Below are 19787 nucleotides of genomic sequence, written 5' to 3'. Positions count from 1 at the left end.
TGTTCCTGTAAAGTACCCCTAGTTTGGCATAGGTCTTGGTTGTCAGGGTATCAATGTGCATCCCGAATGTTAAGTGGGAGTCAAACCATAAGCCCAGGTATTTAAAACTAGTGACAGGTGTTAGGGTGGTTTTAGCGTTGGTTCTAATCAGGAGCTCAGTCACTGGAAGCTTTACAAATTTAGTCTTGGTCCCAAATACCATTGTTACCGTCTTGTCAGTGTTTAAAAACAGTTTGTTTTGGGAAATCCAGTTTTCGAGTCTCAAAAAGTCAGACTGAAGTATGTGTTGAAGGTCAGAGAGGCTATGGCTGTGTGCATACAGGATTGTGTCATCTGCATACATGTGTATTGAGGCTTCCTTACAAGCTGTGGGAAGATCATTAATGAACACTGAGAAGAGTAGGGGCCCCAGAACAGAGCCTTGCGGGACACCACAGGTTGATATCCAGGGGGTTGGAGTTAGAGCCTGAGATGGACACATGTTGGGATATATATATATATATATATATATATATATATATATATAACATAGCCTCCCAGCAGTTACTTCCTTTCCTGGGCCTTTCTTCTGTCAGTTATGTTAGTGCAGGCAGTGGAAAGGTTAATTCCTTTATTAGGCCTGTGTGTGTGTATTCCAGCCTTGAATAATGTATCAATATTCAAGGGCAGGCTCAGCAACTCTGAAGATATCAATCTGAGGGGAGGATATTGGTTGGAACGTCCCATGATGTGTGTGGGCCAATCTGTATCTGGCTCTGACTTGCTATGAGTCAGAGACAGTCCCCTAGGATGTTCAAATTATAGACATCTTACCAAATTGGCAGTTAGTTAGTTAGTTAGTTAGTTAGTTAGTTAATTAGTTAGTTAGTTCTGAGGCTGAGAGAAGTCAGTGATATGAAGAACTGTCTCTCCCTCCCAGTCAAGCCAGGACTGGGACGGGAGGGAACCATGCGGCCTATATCAGGGATCTGATGTAGAGGGATTAGAGAGAGAGAGAGAGAGAGAAGCAAATGATGATAAGAACCATGTGAACTGTCTATTCTCTGTCCTAGAGCTGACTGTTGAATAAATAATGAAAAGACATGCTGAGTGTGAATTACTGGCTCTGGCATGAAGGAGTGTCAGTGGGGGTCCATCCCCTAAAGATCCACAGGGGATCCTCGCTGGCTGGAGGCACTGAACCATCAAAATATAGATCAAGGAAATCTGCCCCCCCCCCCTGTTCCCTGTCCTGGCTCTCCCCACACCACCACGGAGCCCTCAGCCCTCCTGTTGCCAGCAGGTCACAGCACCAAGACCACATGAAAGTAGCCAAGAAGGAGTGTACCCCCCATCACACTTAGGGGGGGGATATGATAAAAGGGTTACATATATATATATATATATATATATATATATATATATATATATATATATATATATATATATATATATATATATTTGTGCAACAGAGAAAGCAACCTATAAAGAGCACACGGACATACCAAGCAAGTGTCAACAATAATTTTATTAAAGTGAGTAAAAACAAGGGATAAAGTTAAAAAGGTGAGGGGGACTCAACTCTACCAAGTCTGTGTACCTAGAGGCAAGGGTCTAAACATAGAGCCAAATCTGACACCCGAGAGAACACACAGGGAGCTCTGTAAAAGCACACATGTGAAAAAACCTGTGCACACACTTGGATTGAGTATATCCACAGATAAAAATGCACCACACAATCTAGGTGAAAAGTAGCATTGAGTGGAGGCAAAAATAGTACAAAAAGCAGTTGGTTGTATACATCACCACTCAGAATGCGGGTGTCACGGGCAAAAGGTAAGCCAAGGCCTCATATCAGGGAAGAAGAGGTAGGGGCCCCCCTCAACACACTACCACTCCAACACGTTTCGACTTGAAACTGTCTTCTTCTGGGAGTGGTGAGGGGAGAAATGAGCTAGCATTTATAGGTACAAACGGTGAGGAAAATTGGCGCCAAATTAGCATATAATATACAGCAGCTGTGTTCTATAGAGATACTTCCCTTGGGGCATAGCGTCTTTATTACCAGAAGTGTCATGGCTGTAGAGCTCATTGGTTAAGGTAAATCAGATGGTGCAATCTGAATAGTGCCGTGTGGATACCGGAATATGACGTAATGACGTCATTACGCATCGCACGTCATCGCGTAGGGCGCGTCATAATGTAGGGTTGCCATAGCAACCATTGAAGCGTATTTGTAAAAACGGGCGCCAGCCCAGATTACGGAGATCTGGGCTGCCGGGGCTGCACTACTATACAACAAATGGCCCTGCTTATCCTACATGGGTATACAACTCTGCTACAGCCTACAAAGAAGTATAATGCACGATCGAAATGATGACGCCACTGACGTCATCACGCATAATTAGTCGTTGCTGAATATTGTATGGGGGATCATAGAACCATGGTTAGGGTGACTATAGCAACATCATAACTCACAAAATAGAAGTATTACACAATGATGAATTAGGGGGGGGACAATGTATACAATAAAGTAACTGTGATAGAAAAATAATTGCTATTCAGCAGCTGGTTAGAGAGAACCACCCCCTCATGTACTGTACACTGTAGTTCCGAAAGTTAATACAATAAAGGTAAATATTAACAATAATTGTCTATGAAAACACAAAAATAATTAACAAAATATGTGTGAGGTATATCACATGGTTATCAAAGAAAGTAATCCATGTCACAGCAGACCTTGAAAATGTCCAGCACTTTATCCTAAATGTTCAAGACTCTATTACATAAGTTTGAAAAACATCAGGAGAAGTAGTAACTCAGTAGCACTGGAGTAATTCAAATACAAAACAAGGGGTCCCCAGTAAAGCTGGCCTCTAGGGAAATGATATTGCGTAGGCTTAGAAGTCATCCAAATGTGATAGTTCCAGATAAATATAAAACACGTTAGTCATCAGGTTGCAGAGTGAGGAATCCAGATAAGGATGATAAATCCTCCTGATGAGATGGCATCCAAAGAGTTGAAGATGCAAAAGCATCAGAGTCATCAAATATACAGCTCAACCCCATTATAGCGCGATCCGCTATAACGCGGATCCGCTTATAATGCAATTAGAGCGTGGACCCCGAATAAAAAAAAAAACACACACAAAATTTTTTTGCACACACACTGCACATACTCACTGCACACTGCATACATTCACAGTACACTGCATACACTCACAGCACACTGCACACACTCACAGCACACTGCATACATTCACAGCACACTGCACACTCACAGCACACTGCACACACTCACAGAACACTGCACACACTCACAGCACACTGCACATACTCAGAGCACACTCACAGCACACTGCATACAGCACACTGCACACACTCACAGCACACTGCACATACTCAGAGCACACTCACAGCACACTGCATACAGCACACTGCATACACTCACAGCACACTGCATACACTCACAGCACACTCATTTCGCTTCTCTCTTTCTGGCAGTTGCATAGGAAGTTACCATACTGGGAGGAGTATATGTGATGCTGAATATGGACAAGGAACCTTTCATTAAACTCAAACGCACAAGGGAACTGTTCCATGAGCTGCCAAACACACTCGATAAACTGATCCATCACTGGTGAGACTGCACACACACACACTCACAGCACATATCACACACACACACTGACACACACACAGTACACTGCACAGCACACTGCATACACTCATAGCACACACTCACAGCAAACTGCATACATTCACAGCACACTGCATACACTCACAGCACACTGCACACACTCACAGCACACTGCATACAGCACACTGCACACACTCACAGCACACTGCACATACTCAGAGCACACTCACAGCACACTGCATACAGCACACTGCATACACTCACAGCACACTGCCTACACTCACAGCACACTCATTTCGCTTCTCTCTTTCTGGCAGTTGCATAGGAAGTTACCATACTGGGAGGAGTATATGTGATGCTGAATATGGACAAGGAACCTTTCATTAAACTCAAACGCACAAGGGAACTGTTCCATGAGCTGCCAAACACACTCGATAAACTGATCCATCACTGGTGAGACTGCACACACACACACTCACAGCACATATCACACACACACACTGACACACACACAGTACACTGCACAGCACACTGCATACACTCATAGCACACACTCACAGCAAACTGCATACATTCACAGCACACTGCATACACTCACAGCACACTGCACACACTCACAGCACACTGCACACACACACACTCACAGCACATATCACACACACACACTGACACACACAGTACACTGCACAGCACACTGCATACACTCACAGCACACTGCACACACTCACAGCACACTGCACACACTCAGCACACACTCACAGCACACTGCATACACTCACAGCACACTGCACACACACACTGACACACTGACACACACACACACACACATAAAAAATTTGCACACACACTGCACACACTCACTGCGCACTGCATACATTCACAGTACACTGCATACACTCACAGCACACTGCACACACTCACAGCACACTGTATACATTCACAGCACACTGCACACACTCACAGAACACTGCACACACTCATAGTACACTGCAGACACTCACAGCACACTGCACACACACACTGCATACACTCACAGCACACTGCATACACTCATAGCACACTGCAGACACTCACAGCACACTGCACACACACACACTCACAGCACACATCACACACACACACTGACACACACACAGTAAACTGCACAGCACACTGCATACATTCACAGCACACTGCATACACTCACAGCACACTGCACACACTCACAGCACATAGCACACACTCACAGCAAACTGCATACATTCACAGCACACTGCATACACTCACAGCACATTGCACACACTCACAGCACACTGCACACACTCAGCACACACTCACAGCACACTGCATACACTCACAGCACACTGCACACACACACACACTGACACACTGACACACACTGTCTCTTTAAGGGAGCTTGCTCTCGCAAGAGGAAGAAGAAGCAGGAAGCAGAGACAGGGAGAAGAGCTGCCAGATGCCGGGTAAGTGCTGTGTGCTGTTGTCGCTGCCCCGCCGGGTCTGGGAATTCTGGGAGAGTTCTCAGCTTTCCCCCTCCTGCGGACACGGTACCACCACAAAAAAAAAAAAACTTTAAAAAAAAAATAAAAACATTTCGGCGCCCATTTTTTTCCGTGACCCCGTTTATAACGCGGTGGTCGCAAGTGGCTCCCGAGGACCGCTATAATGGGGTTAATCTTGTATATAGTTGTGTGAAAAAGGTGAGTTATGTGGGAGCTGGGAAAGGTCAGGGGGAGGGTTGGAATGGAGAGGATAGGCGGGAAGAGGAGCGGGAGAGGAAAGGAGCGATGAAGGGGAAGGGGAAAAAGGGGGAGGAGGAAGGGAGGTTATCGGGTGGTCATTTATAGACTGTAATATGCCCTTTGCATAATCTCAGTTATTTAGGAGTGGTGGTATTACCTCCTCATAAAATTTGACACTTTCTTATAATATTTTATATTTTCTTGAATAATAATAATAATAATAATAGCATGTTTTTGTATAGCGCTGCTAGTTATACGTAGCGCTTTACAGAGACATTTTGCAGGCACAGGTCCCTGCCCCGTGGAGCTTACAATCTATGTTTTTGGTGCCTGAGGCACAGGGAGATAAAGTGACTTGCCCAAGGTCACAAGGAGCTGACACCGGGAATTGGACCAGGCTCCCCTGCTTCAAACTCTCAGTACCAGTCAGTGTCTTTTACTCATTGAGCAACTCCCTCTCCCTGACATTGCAATACAGTATATCCTAGAGCTCTAAGCACTCTTTCACAGTCTAATACTACAGAGATGTGGGGATAGGATCGCGGCCATGTATTTTTCATCCTACTTTATTTTGTGCATATTACCCACCAGACTTTGAGTTGCAATATCCTTCATGTAATTTCTGAACTATGAAACTTGACTATTGTACAGTATATAACACAAACTCTTAAACGTCTGAACTTATAAATGAATAAACTACTGTACCAAGGTATACTTTTACATTATAAACCGTGTTGTCATATTATGTTCCCTCAACTCATTTCGTGGTGTGCGGGATTGTGCTGTGCCATTTTGCACCTTGTTGTGAAACATTTACAGCTTTAGCTAATAGACTATGCACCAATGGGGTGAGCTTTATGTTTTGATCTATATCTTATATCTCATGGTTTTTGAAGTGCAGAGAAAATCTTAATAGGTTATGTTATGTGATGAAATTTAGTTTAAACTTTTAGCTACCCTCGGCTTCAGGGTGCATATGGCCTATCGAGCCTTGTCCTTGTAACATGGTACTTGAATTAGGGCTTAATCAGTGTCCATATTCATTACAGTCTCTTCTCAATCTCACTGGCTCGTCCTTTCCAGACTTCTCACTTGATACGGGGTAGACTGTCACAAATATACATTAGTAAAAACGTGGTATTAATCATTCTTGTCTCTCGGTACAATGCATCATCTAAAGTGTTAGAGACATCAGCCCAGCCCATCTCACACCAGGCCCATGCCTTCATTTGGGCCTCCGCTCATCTGCCACGTCTCTTCCTGAGGCTGTGATGTGATCTGTCTCCTATCATCTTCTTCTCCTGTTGACCAGGTTCCACTTCTGTCTGCTCGATGAACCATCTCACCGTCTGTCGCTCTTCGAGCCTCTTGCTGCAGTTAGGACTGGTTCTAGTAAGTCTAGTTTCTCCCAGATCAGAGATGCTTCCTTGGGCTCCCATGTGGTGGCTGTTTTTCCTTAATACATAACTAATAGTTTAAAGGAAAACCCCAATTTGTAATTTAAACAGTTTTTCTGTAAGTGATCGGTGATTTCTCTTATTTTAATACTGCGTTGTAAGGTAAGAAAGGTCAGATTCTGAAAGATTTTTATCTCTGACCCTTCAAACCGAATTTGTCCGATCTCTCTGGCCGTCTCCATCACCTCCATTTTATCCATGAAATAATGCAATTTCCTTATGATGTCGTGGTGTGGGTCTGCCTCACTGGTTTTCCGTCTGAGTTCTCTGTGTGCTTTTTCAATTATCAACAAATTGTCTGGCGTGCTTTTTAAAATGCGGGTGAAGAGATTCTGTATACCGTATATTTCATTATTTCAGGGGATGACTCAGGAACCCCTCTATATTTGTTGTTATATCTCCCACTACGATTATCCAGTTCCTCCATTTGATATTGAAGTTCCTAGATTTGCTTATGCTGGTTGAAGATTTGTCTGCTCAGGGTGTCATGCGTGTTCAGTCAGACCTCCTTCTCCTTCTCAAGTTCGATGACTAGGCCCACTAATTGTGCAACATCATTTTTTATTTCTTATATATCTTCCTTAATAATGATTTTTATTTGTACTAGCAGATCGCTAATATCTTTGTTTTCTTGATAGGTTCTTTATGTCCTCTTTTGTGGCGTGCTCGTTCTCAGCCCTAGCAATTTTGTCCTCTTCTTCCCTGTCTGATTCTACATGTAGCGATATGGGTGCTGATTCTGCAGGAAAGGTAGGCACAATTTTTCTTTCAGGCAACTTTGCTTGAAAAAGTGTGTAAGCTCTTGGTTTTTCTTCTGGGATGCATCAACTCTATAAGTAGTTCACTTTGCTTCTTTTATTCAACAGTTTGAGTTCATGTTTAGGTATATTGTTCCTTTGGTATGTGTTCCTTTGTGGATCTGGAACTCTCTCCTATTACTTGTTAGCTAGGATAAAGATTCTTCTTGAAGAATGAATTCATGATGTAGAAATCTACCAATCTCTCTCCACGTAACCATAATTACCAACTCATGCTTAGTCTTTGTGCTGGAAACCAATCTTTGCATTGAAATCTCCCATAAAGATATTGAGGTGACAATTACATTTGTTGTATAAGTTAGTTGATTTCATGGTACAAGTTTTCCACTTCATTGTCTGTGTGATTTGATGTTGGAGCATGCACTGTTTCTCTTTGTCAACTGAAGGAAGATTGCAGCTGCTCTTTCCAATGAGCTTTCATATGTCACTATGTTGTACCTCCATCTCTTGGTAACAATGAAGCCTACTCCACTGATTCTTCCATTTTCTGTACTTCTTTAATAGAATAGGTGACTGCTTTTGTGCTCAATGAGGTCTTCATCTTGTCTTCTAACTTCACTAAGGTCAACAAAATCCCATTTAATCTTTTCAAGTATGTCTTCCAGTTCTTGCAGTGCTGCTTTACTGGAGAGAGTCTGGCAGTTGTAGGTAGCCAAATTTAGGTATGAATGACAGTTTGTTTAATCTCTGGGGATTATTAGCACCATTTGCCTTTACACCTTCTTCCTGGATTCTGTCGAGCCCAGGGACATTCTAGCCTCTGAGAATGTCTGTTTAATAATGCAATACAAAAAGGGGAAGGCTGCCCATCTCCAAAGAACAAAAAACGGGGATACTTGTACCGGTGCTCCTTGGTCCAGGGATGCCTGTGTGGTATTCCAAGCAAGAAAGAAGGAGGGACAGGGCACTACGGATTTAACTAAAGAAATGTATTAGCCAATAGATCGACGTTTCGGTCTCAGTCGGCCTTTCTTAAAATAAATGCCATTTATTCTTTAGAAAGGCCGACTGAGGCCGAAACGTCGATCTATTGGCTAATAAATTTATTTAGTTAAATCTGTAGTACCCTGTCCCTCCTTCTTTTTTCATATTTGTTTAATAATGCTTCAATCTTTCTTCTTCACTCCATGTTCCTCAAACAATATCTATGCTTTTTTCTATACACACTGTTTTCTAATATCTCTTGTATATTTGTTGCCTACTGTACATACTTTTGAATGTTATTTATATTTTTTGGATAATGGGATTATCGCACCATTTCACCCATTGGAGGGTGCTGTGGGTTGCGCTAATGTTGGCTACATTTGTACTACACTATAAAGTTTTCTTTTTTTCCCTGGGCGACCTTATATGGAGGGAATTTCTCTGACCTGATGAGAAATATTATGTGTTCTTACAATACAAATAAAATGTAAGTGCACTATAAATAATTGTTTTCACCACCAAAAGGGTACTTGAAATATTGCACTGTAATATTTTTCCTGTTTTTCCTCTATGACCTGTGCTTTTGAATAAGAAGAGCATATTCCTCTTTGTGCTGCAATGTTCAGTATCTGCTGTACAATTGTCATTTTTGTTTCTGTCATTTATATATTTATACAGCAGGAGGGTGGTGTCTAAAGGTTGTAATTTTAATTAAATAAGTTTTTATTTTAGACTGAATTTCATCAACAGTAATGTATCACAATGTTATAAGTACCTATGCTGCTAGATAATTTAGTAACACTGCATTTTACTTTCTGTGGAGATCTGAAAGTAATGTAAAATTACATTTCTATACGTGGTACAGAAGCTGGATTTTCTGGTACCATTAACAATATTACTGAAAGGCAGCCCCCCATTCTATTTTTTTTTTTTTTTAAATGCTTCAATGCAATTTATAAAAAGAAAAAAATAAACAATGTTTTGTTTTCTTACAGTACGAGAAGAGAACATACAAGGGTTGGGTGTAGCCTGCCTTTAAATGACTGCAATCGACTGTGATTGAATAGTATGCAAACACTATCTGACATATTCATACGGTTCTCAGGATGATTTTTGATATTTTTAATGGATGCATATCCCAGGAGTAGTTGGGAATTCATGGGAGGTTTATGTACTAATGTCTCCATGCTGTCAAACTTGTGAAAAACCCGTGCAGAACATTTATACAAGATTAAACAAATGAAAAATTTACAGTACAACTTTTCTAACTACTGTAACATTACATAGTTACATAGTTACATAGTAGATGAGGTTGAAAAAAGACTTCCGTCCATCAAGTTCAACCTATGCTAAATTTAGACAACAGATACTTTATCCTATATCTATACTTATTGATCCAGAGGAAGGCAAACAAAAAACCCCATTAAGGGAAAAATGTAATTCCTTCCTGACTCTAAGAAATGGCAATCGGATTAAGCCCTGGATCAACATCCTTCCCATGTATACTTATTTGTTAAGACTGTGTATGTCTAAATTTAAATTGATAACAATTTTGGGAGGTCTTGTGACTCCTCCTCCTCCTTAGTTTAAGCTTACCCATCGGTGGGTCTTGGAACACACGTGAATGAATAACCAATTAAGAGATCTCTTCCCCACAGGGGATGGGTGGAGATGTGCTGCTGCTACTGCTGCTATATATGAAGTAAACAAGAAAGAAGCCTAACAGACTAGGCAAGGAAACTCCTACTAAAGACATCCCCTACGAAGCCCTCTGGCAAAACACCTGTTGGGTGACGTCATCAGCAGGTGTTTCATCTATGGAGACCATTGCAATCTGACAACTACACAGACAGCTACAACACTACTGAGAGAGTCACATCTCTATTTCAGCACCACACTTTGGAAAGAACTTCTGCCCTACCATACCTTAATCACAGTTTTACTGGCTTTGCAGATATCGGCTTGCTGCCATCTTAAAGCGAACAGGACAGGGTTTTTTTCCACCATGCTCCTCTCATGTCTATTTAACCTTGAGCAATGCTAACCTGAGTCATTTAGACTTTATAGTTGTCCCTTCCTACTTTTTTTGTGTCTACACTCTGTTGCAATTGCCGTGCATTAGGCTTCATTTGCTGTTGTTTCAGTAGGTTTTTGTATTACTTCTAGTGCTACTGACTTTGTTAGTCCACTGATGTCTTGCTCTTCCCCAGTGTGGGTACACTTTGTTTTCCACACTATTTGCACCTTTGCGCACATTTATATTTATCGTGAGGGCATCTCTGTGATTACCCCTTGTGATGAATGGTCTTTACATTTTCCTCATTCATTCAGATGAGATTATGTCTCGCTATGCACATTATCTTGTGGTCTTTTCTCTATTTTTAATTGTTTTTATATTCTTTGTGTCCATAGTTGTGTTCCATAAATATGTATTGATATTTTTGCTTTGCCCCTGAGTGCCAGTGTCTTTAGTGGGAGTTTCCTTACCTAGGGCCTCATGCAGTAAGCCCCGATAAGGCTTTTTCGGCATTTTATAGCCGTTTTTTGCCCTCCTGATTCAGTAAGCCCCGATAAGTGGGAATTATCGGCAACTTTTCTTCCGAAAAAAAAATTTTCGCCACCCGGCTGCCGATAAGCCACTTATCGGGACTTTTTTTTCCCGCCTGAATTCAGTAAGCCCCGATCAGCTTTTCGGTGCTGATCGGCAGGCCAGATTGGAGATTTTATGGCCAATCCAGCCCGCCAACTAAAGTTGGCAACTTGCTGAAGGAGAAGCATCGGCAAGGGCGACACTTAGGAAAAATCAGCCCTTTTCCTGCCTGTGATTGATGCCGGGGGTCTCCGGAGCTGATACCCGCACCGGAGCCCCCCGGCATGCATCCGAGGCAGGAAAAAGGCATTTAAAAGCCACTTCATTACCTTAGCGGCTAACCGCTAAGGCAATGAAGGGGTTAACCCACCGTGCCAGCGTTATTGTGGGTAGCGGGGATGGGTGAGGGGGGTATTTGGCCCTGGGTGTGAGTTTAGGACTTGCGGGGGGGATGCGGGGGCACTTAACCCCTTCACCACCGTAGCGGTTAATACCGCTACGGTCCTGAAGGGGTTAAGGCCTCCCGCTACCCACCCGCAAGCCCTAAACAACCACCGTTGGGGCTAATGCCCCCTTCACACACCCCCACTACCCACAATAATAAAAAAACACACCCCAGCCCCACAATAACGAAATAAATAAATAATTAAATAATTATATATATATATATATATATATATATATATATATATATATATATATATATATATATACCCAACAACACCTATACCCCCCTAACATACAGTATAGTAATGGGCAGAATGACTATTATCCACAAATGGATAATAGTGCAGTTGTCCATTTACAATACATACACAACAATAAAGACTTTAAATACATATAGCACTCACCCATGTCCCACTGCCACGATGAAGGCTATCCTCATCTTCATCCTGCCCATGCCCCATCCGCTTCTGCAAAACAAACACAAGAATGACAACATCCAAATTAATGTCCCCTAACCCCTTAATCACCATAGCGGTTATTAACCGCTACAGTTATTAAGGGGTTAAGCCACCATCACCCACATACCCTCCCCCACAAAGCCCCCCAACCACCCTCACCCAATACCCACAGGGGAGTCCTACCAAATACCCTTGGGCCTAATACCCCCTCCCCCAGCAAATACAGTACAATAATGTGCCAAATAACTATTACCCACATAGGGATAATACATTATTTGGCCATTATTAAACACATTCAATATCGTTAAAATGTAAAGAAAATTGTACTAACCTCATCAATAAGAAGTCTCCGTCGCCAGCATCATCCTTGGGGTCCGTTGCCAACATTATAAATAGCCACAACATTTCAATATCATTAACATAACACTGAACCCCTTAATCACCTTATCGGGTACTAACCTGAAAGGTAATTAAGGGGTGAAGCCATCCTGCAATGCCTACAACAGTTATGCATAACATCCTCTGTGAAATAAAAACCAATTGCCTAACCAAATTCCATTTAATCATTCAATCTGTAGGCTCACATGCCTCATAAAACATTGCATTTACAGTGTATACATGTAGCATAACATGTAAACTGCATGTACACGCTGCAAATCAATGTTAACAATACAATAATCCCACTAAAATCGCCATACATCACAAGAAGTATATTATTTAATCCAATAAACTCACCATCAATGAATTACCACACATCACTTACATCCCTAAACAATTAAAATACCATCCATACCAATTACACAATGAACTAAAGCTATCCTAACAGAGAACAACTTCAAAACATAGTCAAAAGTACACCAACAATTACAATATACTAAAGCAAGGCTTTCCATATCCTACTGTACGGCCTGGAAGCCCAAAACTTACATCTGTCTAAAAATAAAATACATTTAGCACACATCAATGCATAGCCACAATGATTAACAATACAGAATTAGAAGCTTTAACAACACTATCATTTCTTACCCTGTATATATATCTGTACACATACACACAGACATACATACAGTGGGAAGAAATGATATGCATTATAAAAAATGAAAACATGAAAAAGCAACAAAAAAAACAGTTACATTAAGAACATTTCTTTATTTAACTTACCATTACTTGCCCCCACCGACTCCCGTTGATCAGCTTACTCACGTACCAATCCACGACACCATCCACGACACCATCCACGACACAATCCAGGAACAAATCCACGAACCAAACCAGGAACCAATCCAAGAACAAGTGCAGGAACCAATCCAAGAACAAGTGCAGGAACCAATCCAGGAAGCAAGCCACGAAGAAATCAACGAAACAATCCACGACACGATCCAGGAACAGGAACCCATAAAAGAAAAAAACATAACAAATTAAACATTAAAATAATAAAACATGACAATCAAGGGTTGTACTAGTTTTATTCTTAGTGAATCTGTATTAAAATACCTTGTTCCGGGGTCTTCTTGACGTCCGGTGCCACGCCCTGGTCTTCAATCTTCAGGAGGAGGTCCGTCCTCCTCGGCATCTGCCTTCAAAATGAGACGACATAGGCTTTTAAAGGCCTATGACGTCACATTTGTCGTCATATGGTTCCCACGGCCCTGATTGGGCCGTGAAAACCATGTGTTTTTGCCGATGTAAAAAAATTGATGACGTCACTTAAAGGCAATGCCAGCACAGCCAATCAGAATGGCTTTGCTGCTATTGCCTTTAAGAAAACGTCATGAAATGACACATGGCCGGACTCACATGGTAAGCCAGCCAATCAGAGTAGGGATGGAGTTCCCACGCTCTGATTGGCTGGCTTACCATGTGAGTCCGGCCATGTGTCATTTCATGACGTTTTCTTAAAGGCAATAGCAGCAAAGCCATTCTGATTGGCTGTGCTGGCATTGCCTTTAAGTGACGTCATCAATTTTTTTACATCGGCAAAAACACATGGTTTTCACGGCCCAATCAGGGCCGTGGGAACCATATGACGACAAATGTGACGTCATAGGCCTTTAAAAGCCTATGTCGTCTCATTTTGAAGGCAGATGCCGAGGAGGACGGACCTCCTCCTGAAGATTGAAGACCAGGGCGTGGCACCGGACGTCAAGAAGACCCCGGAACAAGGTATTTTAATACAGATTCACTAAGAATAAAACTAGTACAACCCTTGATTGTCATGTTTTATTATTTTAATGTTTAATTTGTTATGTTTTTTTCTTTTATGGGTTCCTGTTCCTGGATCGTGTCGTGGATTGTTTCGTGGATTTCTTCGTGGCTTGCTTCCTGGATTGGTTCCTGCACTTGTTCTTGGATTGGTTCCTGCACTTGTTCTTGGATTGGTTCCTGGTTTGGTTCGTGGATTTGTTCCTGGATTGTGTCGTGGATGGTGTCGTGGATGGTGTCGTGGATTGGTACGTGAGTAAGCTGATCAACGGGAGTCGGTGGGGGCAAGTAATGGTAAGTTAAATAAAGAAATGTTCTTAATGTAACTGTTTTTTTTGTTGCTTTTTCATGTTTTCATTTTTTATAATGCATATCATTTCTTCCCACTGTATGTTGTCTGTATGTATGTGTACAGATATATATACAGGGTAAGAAATGATAGTGTTGTTAAAGCTTCTAATTCTGTATTGTTAATCATTGTGGCTATGCATTGATGTGTGCTAAATGTATTTTATTTTTAGACAGATGTAAGTTTTGGGCTTCCAGGCCGTACAGTAGGATATGGAAAGCCTTGCTTTAGTATATTGTAATTGTTGGTGTACTTTTGACTATGTTTTGAAGTTGTTCTCTGTTAGGATAGCTTTAGTTCATTGTGTAATTGGTATGGATGGTATTTTAATTGTTTAGGGATGTAAGTGATGTGTGGTTGTTCATTGATGGTGAGTTTATTGGATTAAATAATATACTTCTTGTGATGTATGGCGATTTGAGTGGGATTATTGTATTGTTAACATTGATTTGCAGCGTGTACATGCAGTTTACATGTTATGCTACATGTATACACTGTAAATACAATGTTTTATGAGGCATGTGAGCCTACAGATTGAATGATTAAATGGAATTTGGTTAGGCAATTGGTTTTTATTTCACTGAGGATGTTATGCATAACTGTTGTAGGCATTGCAGGATGGCTTCACCCCTTAATTACCTTTCAGGTTAGTACCCGATAAGGTGATTAAGGGGTTCAGTGTTATGTTAATGATATTCAAATGTTGTGGCTATTTATAATGTTGGCAACGGACCCCAAGGATGATGCTGGCGACGGAGACTTCTTATTGATGAGGTTAGTACAAGTTTCTTTACATTTTAACGGTATTGAATGTGTTTAATAATGGCCAAATAATGTATTATCCCTATGTGGATAATAGTTATTTGGCACATTATTGTACTGTATGTGCTGGGGGAGGGGGTATTAGGCCCAAGGGTATTTGGTAGGACTCCCCTGTGGGTATTGGGTGAGGGTGGTTGGGGGGCTTTGTGGGGGAGGGTATGTGGGTGATGGTGGCTTGACCCCTTAATAACTGTAGCTGTTAATAACCGCTATGGTGATTAAAGGGTTAGGGGACATTAATTTGGATGTTGTAATTCTTGTGTTTGTTTTGCAGAAGCGGATGGGGCATGGGCAGGATGAAGATGAGGATGGCCTTCATCGTGGCAGTGGGACATGGGTGAGTGCTATATGTATTTAAAGTCTTTATTGTTGTGTATGTATTGTAAATGGACAACTGCACTATTATCCATTTGTGGATAATAGTCATTCTGCCCATTACTATACTGTATGTTGTGTATTGCTGCTATGTTTATTGGGGGCATTTGTCCCCAATAAACATGCTACTATGCGTTAACCCCTTCATTGCCTTAGCGGCTATCCGCTATGGTAATGAAGCAGCATTAATGTATTTTAATAATATTGTGCGGAAGCAGGAGGCCCCCTGAGCTGAAGCGCATTTATTTGTGGCTCAGAGACCCCCTGCCTCCCAAGTTACAGGCCCCGGTTTGGGCCATCGGTTACAGTGTGGACGCCATGTTTATTGCGGGGACGCTATAAACATGGCGGCGACACTGCCACCCGATGACACATACCGGGGCCTGTAACTCGGGAAGCAGGGGGTCCCTGCTCCACAAAGCAATGCGGTTCAGCTCAGGGGACCCCCTGCTCACTGTACAGTATAATTAAAAAGACATTCATGCTGCTTCATTACCGTTGCACATAGCCGCCAAGGTAAGGAACGAGTCTTTATTGATGTGTGTGTGTTTTATTTATACTGTACATGTGCAGAGGGTCTCCGGAGCAGAACCGCATTGGTTTGAGGTCCGGGGACCCCCTGCCCCCCGAGATACAGGCCCCTTTATGGGGTGCCGGTATCCCACTGGTTTGTTTACAGGTCGCGGTCACGTGATCGGGACCTTGAAACGCCGAGGGATACCGGCACCTCATAAAGGGGCCTGTATCTCGGGGGGCAGGGGTCCCCGGACCTCAAACCAACGTGGTTCAGCTCCGAAGACCCCCTGCACATGTACACTATGAGTAAAAGTTGTTTTTAAATACTTTTTTTGGTGCCGATGTTTGCGCTGAGAGAGCGGCTTGTCTCTCTCAGCTGCAAACATCTATCGGCACCAAAGGCTTATCGGGAGCCTTATCGGGAGCCAGGCTGTATCGCCACAGGTCATCGGCAGCTTTGCTTTCGCAGTGCTTCGGCAGGGATCGGAAGGATTCGGCCCTTACTGAATACTGCGAGGGCAAATCGCCCAAAAAAAGCCTTTTCGCAATTCGTGCCGAAAATTTTGTATCGGGGCTTACTGCATGAGGCCCCTAGTCTGTTAGGCTTCTTTCTTGTTTTCTTCAGTGCCTCTGCTCCCATAGGGGCACCCAGACTTATTTACTATGGTTGGGGCCATTTTACACTCTGTTCAGGTTTGTGCAGCCCCTTTGTGTCTTATATATGTGTGTGTGTGTGTGTGGTTTTCTTTGACTATAATTATTGAGGCAATTCTGTTTTTTAACCAGTTGAACTGCACTGTAGATTAGATATAGCACATATGGTAATTCTTAAAGTTTAACCCTTTCCATACAGTCACACATCCCATGCTGTTGGCTGCAGTATTTTATGTTCCTCTTCTCTCTATGCAGTGGAAGAAATACATAAGACAGTATTAAATTGGTAGTGGTATTTATGAAAAAAGAATATAGGTTAAAAAAATAGTAATGCACTAAATGATTTGTCAAGTTGGATGTAGCATTGGCACTTTTTTGTGTCTTGTTATATATTTGTCTTAGACTGAGACTATTCTTGACAAAACATCTCAAAATATAAAGACAATTTAAAATAAGATGCAATAGTTTTTCTCTAAGTAGATGTAGCCAATATTATTACAACTTGTGGCGTGCTACAGCCAGACATACACAGTACACCAGCGGGAAAAGTGGCAAATGTCTTAAAGCAGCTGCGCATGAAGGTGGTCGAGGTTATTGTGCTATTTCACCTTTGGGAGAGCACCATTGGTAATCATAACATTAGTAACATCTGTATCTACACTTACTGTATGTGTAAGATGTGTACACACACACACATGGGCGTCCGCAGGGGGTGGCAAGGGGGGCGCTTGCCCCCCCCTGGATCCTGGGCTGCCAACAGCGGGGGACAGAGGGCACTGGCGTGACAGGATTTAGCGCGCTCACGATGTGCAAGGAAGCGCGCGCGTATCTTCCCTGCTTCCCCCCCCCCACCTGGGACCCCCCCTTCCTCCCCCCGAGCCCGCTCACAGCCGCTCGCAGCACTTCCTGTGCCTGCTGCTAGTGAGCGCGTGACTGTCCGTGACGCAGAATCTTCCCGCTCCTCTACTGGTGGCTGCGCAGTGTCCCCCCTTCTTCCCCGGGTCTCCGTGGCTGCCCACCCGCCCAGGGTGATAGTAGGTAGGTGCAGGGGTGCGGCCGCCAGGGGGGGGATGGGTTGCCTCCTGTCCTGGTGCTCCCTCCTGTCCTGGTGCTCCCTCCTGTCCTGGTGCTTTGCTCCCTCCTGTCCTGGTGCTCCCATCCCCCGTCCCCTTGGTGTGGAAGATGAGCGCGGGGGCGGGTAGTGGTGATGAACTTCTGGCTGGTCGGATCGCCGGCCTTCCCCCCCCTCCCATCCCCAGGCACTTACATCCGGCGCTGCATCTCTTGCTCCACTTTGTGTGTGTGTGTGTGTGTGTCTGTCTGAGGCATGTATGTGTGTGTGTGTGTCTGAGGCTGTGTGTGTGTGTGAGTCTGAGGCTGTGTGTGTGTGTCTGTCTGAGGCGTGTGTGTGTGTGTGTCTGAGGCTGTGTGTGTGTGTGTGTGTCTAAGGCTGTGTGTGTGTGTGAGTCTGAGGCTGTGTGTGTGTGTCTGTCTGAGGCGTGTGTGTGTGTGTGTCTGAGGCTGTGTGTGTGTGTGTGTGTGTGTCTAAGGCTGTGTGTGTGTGTGTGTCTGAGGCTGTGTGTGTGTGTGTATGAGGCTGTGTGTGTGTGTGTGTGTCTGAGGCTGTGTGCGTGTGTGTGTGTGTGTGTGTGTGTGCGTGCGTGCGTGCGTGCGTGTGTGTGTGTGTGTGTGTGTCTGAGGCTGTGTGTGTGTGTGTGTGTGTGTGTGTGCGTGCGTGCGTGCGTGTGTGTGTGTGTGTGTGTGTCTGAGGCTGTGTGTGTGTGTGTCTGAGGGTGTGTGTGGGTGTGTCTGAGGCTGTGTGTGTATGTGTGTGTGTGTATCTGAGGCTGTGTGTGGGTGTGTGTGTGTGTCTGAGGCTGTGTGTGTGTTTCTGTCTGGTATCTGTGGCTATCTGGTGTGTGTGTGTGGCTGTCTGGTGTGTGTGTGGATGTGTGTGTGGTGTGTGGCTGTGTGTGGCTGTGTGGCTGTCTGGTGTGTGTGTGTGTGGCTGTCTGGTGTGTGTGTGGCTGTCTGGTGTGTGTGTGTGTGTGTGGCTGTCTGGTGTGTGTGGCTGTCTGGTGTGTGTGTGTGTGTGTTTGTGGCTGTCTGGTGTGTGTGGCTGTCTGGTGTGTCGTGTATGTGTGTGTGTGGCTGTATGGTGTGTGTGTGTGTGGCTGTCTGGTGTGTGTGTGTGTGTGTGGCTGTCTTGTGTGTGTGTGGTGCTGTGGCGCTGTCTGGCACTGTCTGGCGCTCTGTGGATGAGTGTGTTTGTGTCGTCAGTGTGCGTATTGGTCTGTCTGAGTGTCTGTAGATCAGTGGCTGTGTGCAGGTAAGAGAGAGAATGGGGGGGAGAGAGGGAGAGAATGGGGATGGGGAGGGAGAGAGAATGGGGGGTGTGAAGGGAGAGAGAGAATGGGGGGTTGAAGTAGAGAGAGAATGGGGGACAGGGCTGGCAACGGGGGTCTGTCGGGGTTGGCGTCCCAGGCCCGGTGAGTTGGGGCCCACCCACGTGTCAGTCAACCACCCTCTCACCCACTCTCCCTCCCTGTCTCCCTCTCCCTCCCTGTCTCCCTCTCCCTCCCTGTCTCCTTCTCTGTCTCCCTGTCTCCCTCTCTGTCTCCCTCTCCTTCTCCCTCTCCCTCTCTGTCTCCCTCTCGTTCTCTGTCTCCCTCTCCGTCTCCCTCTCCGTCTCCCTCTCAGTCTCCCTCTCCATCTCCTTCTCCGTCTCCCTCTCCGTCTCCCTCTCCGTCTCCCTCTCCGTCTCCCTCTCCGTCTCCCTCTCCGTCTCCCTCTCCCTCTCCATCTCCCTCTCCATCT

Source organism: Ascaphus truei, chromosome 1 (genome assembly GCF_040206685.1).
Source record: "Ascaphus truei isolate aAscTru1 chromosome 1, aAscTru1.hap1, whole genome shotgun sequence".
Classification (NCBI taxonomy): Eukaryota; Metazoa; Chordata; class Amphibia; order Anura; family Ascaphidae; genus Ascaphus; species Ascaphus truei.
This window is presented reverse-complemented; position numbering follows the sequence as displayed.